The following is a 4,612-nucleotide window of genomic DNA, read 5'->3' on the forward strand; positions in this document are numbered from 1 at the left end:
CGCCACCGTCTGCTAGAGAAGTCTACTGCTCAGCAGGATGTTTCATGGATGGGGTCCAAAAACACAGCAAACGAGGCAATCCGTGTGTGGGAGATCTTCAACTCCTACTTCTTCAAAGAGGGTGATGTACCCTGGCAACACCACTATGCAAAACCAAAGGCTCTTTTAAGAGCCATCTACATTGCAATAAGAGTATTTACTTAGCTATGTCAACTGGAGATATTCAATTCCCAGTTCCCACTCTCTCCACAATTCCCAATTACCACTTAGTGGACACCAGGTGAAGTCACACACACAGATTCCTATTGAACACTCTCTTTAATAACAACCTTATTTTCTCAATAACAGTCTCTCTCCTTCACTTCATCCCTCTCCCCATTCTCCCTAAATCCTCTAGGTTATATCAGCTGTGTCAGTGAACCCCTCCCGCATCTGAACTGGCTACATAGAGGGCACAGCATGATCAGAGGTGAGAGGTCACATGGTCAATAGGAAGTATTATTAAAGAGATGCTTTACATTGAAATACAGATAGATGCAGTAGTCCCAGAGTTAATGATCCAAGGTCAGTTTATATTATACAGGAAGTATTATTAAAGAGATGTAGTAGTCCCAGAGTTAATGATCCCAGGTCAGTTTATATTATACAGGAAGTATTACTGAAGAGATGTAGTAGTCCCAGAGTTAATGATCCAGGGTCAGTTTATATTATACAGGAAGTATTATTAAAGAGATGTAGTAGTCCCAGAGTTAATGATCCCAGGTCAGTTTATATTATACAGGAAGTATTATTAAAGAGATGTAGTAGTCCCAGAGTTAATGATCCCAGGTCAGTTTATATTATACAGGAAGTATTATTAAAGAGATGCAGTAGTCCCAGAGTTAATGATCCAAGGTCAGTTTATATTATACAGGAAGTATTATTAAAGCGATGCTTTACATTGAAATACAGATAGATGCAGTAGTCCCAGAGTTAATGATCCAAGGTCAGTTTATATTATACAGGAAGTATTATTAAAGAGATGCTTTACATTGAAATACAGATAGATGCAGTAGTCCCAGAGTTAATGATCCCAGGTCAGTTTATATTATACAGGAAGTATTATTAAAGAGATGTAGTAGTCCCAGAGTTGATGATCCAGGGTCAGTTTATATTATACAGGAAGTATTATTAAAGAGATGTAGTAGTCCCAGAGTTAATGATCCCAGGTCAGTTTATATTATACAGGAAGTATTATTAAAGAGATGCTTTACATTGAAATACAGATAGATGCAGTAGTCCCAGAGTTAATGATCCAGGGTCAGTTTATATTATACAGGAAGTATTATTAAAGAGATGCTTTACATTGAAATACAGATAGATGCAGTAGTCCCAGAGTTAATGATCCAAGGTCAGTTTTGCATTTCAGCTCCTGATGATTATGATCACTGACAGTGTTAGAATTTCTATTAAAAAAACTGCAGATGAGCTATGAACCTCAGCTATCATAGCCAGTTGCCAACCCCCAGTCCTGTCATCACTCTCTTGTTGCAGATATGTTTTGATGTGAGAGAGGATGCCAACCCCCAGTCCCGTCATCACTCTCCATCTGTCTCTCGTTGCAGATATGTTTTGATGTGAGAGAGGATGCCAACCCCCAGTCCCGTCATCACTCTCCATCTGTCTCTCGTTGCAGATATGTTTTGATGTGAGAGAGGATGCCAACCCCCAGTCCCGTCATCACTCTCCATCGGTCTCTCGTTGCAGATATGTTTTGATGTGAGAGAGGATGCCAACCCCCAGTCCCGTCATCACTCTCCATCTGTCTCTCGTTGCAGATATGTTTTGATGTGAGAGAGGATGCCAACCCCCAGTCCCGTCTTCACTCTCCATCTGTCTCTCGTTGCAGATATGTTTTGATGTGAGAGAGGATGCCAACCCCCAGTCCCGTCATCACTCTCCATCTGTCTCTCGTTTGCAGATATGTTTTGATGTGAGAGAGGATGCCAACCCCCAGTCCCGTCATCACTCTCCATCTGTCTCTCCTTGCAGATATGTTTTGATGTGAGAGAGGATGCCAACCCCCAGTCCCGTCATCACTCTCCATCTGTCTCTCGTTGCAGATATGTTTTGATGTGAGAGAGGATGCCAACCCCCAGTCCCGTCATCACTCTCCATCTGTCTCTCGTTGCAGATATGTTTTGATGTGAGAGAGGATGCCAACCCCCAGTCCCGTCATCGCCAACTCACCCTCTCTTAAGATAACCTTCGGGGCGACTGGGAACCCAAGGCTGGTGAAGAGACACCACGAGAGACACTTATGTGATTGTGATGAACTGAGAGAATATTAGGGGAGCACTGTGTTTCTGTCTTTTACATCTCTCGCCACCTGATATTTATTACTGCTTTATAATGCACACCAGATGTGAAGTACAGATTGAACCTGTATTTATAATGCACACCAGATGTGAAGTACAGATTGAACCTGTATTTATAATGCACACCAGATGTGAAGTACAGATTGAACCTGTATTTATAATGCACACCAGATGTGAAGTACAGATTGAACCTGTATTTATAATGCACACCAGATGTGAAGTATAGATTGAACCTGTATTTATAATGCACACCAGATGTGAAGTACAGATTGAACCTGTATTTATAATGCACACCAGATGTGAAGTACAGATTGAACCTGTATTTATAATGCACACCAGATGTGAAGTACAGATTGAACTTGTATTTATAATGCATGTATAATACATTATCTATTTTTAACACTTGGATAATGAACTTATTTCAATAAAGTGTTTCACGTTCTCTACTGGTTTAAATTAAGTCTCATTTGATTAAATACTACACCTATTCCGTGTTAATCAGATCAATGTAGATTAAGGAAATTAGATATTGAGATTAACCGGTTTTAGAGTATTTACATGATGCATATGAAGTGTGTACTGTTTAATTTAAAATATATATTTATATATATGAATAACAAATCAGCCTTTAACTAGTTAAATCATGTTTCTAGTCTATTGCATAGTTACAATGTGTAATCATTGATGTCCCAGGACCAGTAGTGTTAAACACTGTTGAAGTGTATAATTGTAATACATACATGCAGACTCAGCATCATTCAAGAACTAGAGTTTAATACTCCTGGTATTGGATATGACTGAAAAACAATCTCAGACATTCATACCTGAACTGCACCTTTATTTGCCAAGGTAGAGTTACATGATCAGTGAACATATTAAATGTACAGGCTACAATGTGGGGATCTCATGCATGGTAATAACTACATGTATATACGACTTGCATCCTTGGCACAAAGTTATATTCTACTCAATACATAGGCTTCATGTCATTCAAACTGTTTTGAATTTGATACAACTGTCTCTGACAGCTGAGATTCATAGCTAGGTTCTGAACTAACATGTATACTGTAACGACCCTGGGTTTATAAGCGCGGATATCGACTCTGCCGCTCGAACATCCTTTTGCGGTAAAGTCGATAGCCCGCTGGACTTCGGGCTAGAAGGTCGAGGGTTCGAGACCTGCTCCCTGCTGTTTCATTACAATACCAAACGTCTTAGAGTCCATACACAGATCGGATACATATCCGTAGGCATACAGGCAATTTTATCCTCCACTGCACAATAAGCAGGAAAATGGTTTAGCTAGCTAGGTTACTTATTTCTGCATTGCATGGCAAATATCAGCAAGAGCAAGCTTACAAAATGGTACATGATATTTGCAGTAAAAAGCTTTAGCTAGATTATTTATATCCACTGTTTCACAAGACGACAGCCTGGTTTGCTCGTCGTTTCGGGAGTCCCTAAAACATTAAACAACCATAATTACAATTTCATACTCATGTCACAACACCCATAAAGCTAGCCAGGCTATTAGTTAGCCAGCTAGCTTGCTAAATCGCGATTTTCGTAAATTAACTTTGACAATAAAATATGCATAATCGTTTGTCTCTACATTAACTAACATATTCCTCTCAACATGATTCGTTAAGACGTTATAATCACATTTGCTTCCATCCTAGTATTGTTGTCAGTCGCCTTTGAAAGTCTCCAGCCTTGGGTGGCATAGCGTCACATTCGTCATGGGAACCACTCGATATGATTGGCCATCGCCCAGCCGTCTCCGCTGGTGATTTGCATAACAGTGTATATGTTTCAGCGCCTTCTTAGCTTCTTTAAAGGCGGGCTATTTGGCCCCATTAACACCCGGTAACCCGTCCGGTCACCCTGTGCACATATAGGCCCAACTCCACGGATAATCTCTCCCTCCAGCAGGTGGTGTTTCGCCCATCAAGCAATACGTTTTGTATGGCGAGTGTCAACAAAAAAAAAGAAACGGTTTATTTGCTACATGAGTTTTATTTGATCGAATATATATTTAATTTGTTACGAGTGTACTGCTGTAGGACACGTGACTCCCAGGAAACAGAAAAAATCACTATCGGAGTTGTCTCGATGGTAATGCATATTCATGTCATGAGGCTCGTCGCACAGCGTCTCTGTCCATTGAATACATGCGGCTGACGTCAACCCGTACCGAATATTTAAAAAGGTGTTACAATAATGAGATGTATCCACCAATCCAAAGCCTAAACTGG

The sequence above is a fragment of the Oncorhynchus masou genome, chromosome 17, assembly GCF_036934945.1.
Source record: "Oncorhynchus masou masou isolate Uvic2021 chromosome 17, UVic_Omas_1.1, whole genome shotgun sequence".
In the NCBI taxonomy this organism is placed as follows: Eukaryota; Metazoa; Chordata; class Actinopteri; order Salmoniformes; family Salmonidae; genus Oncorhynchus; species Oncorhynchus masou.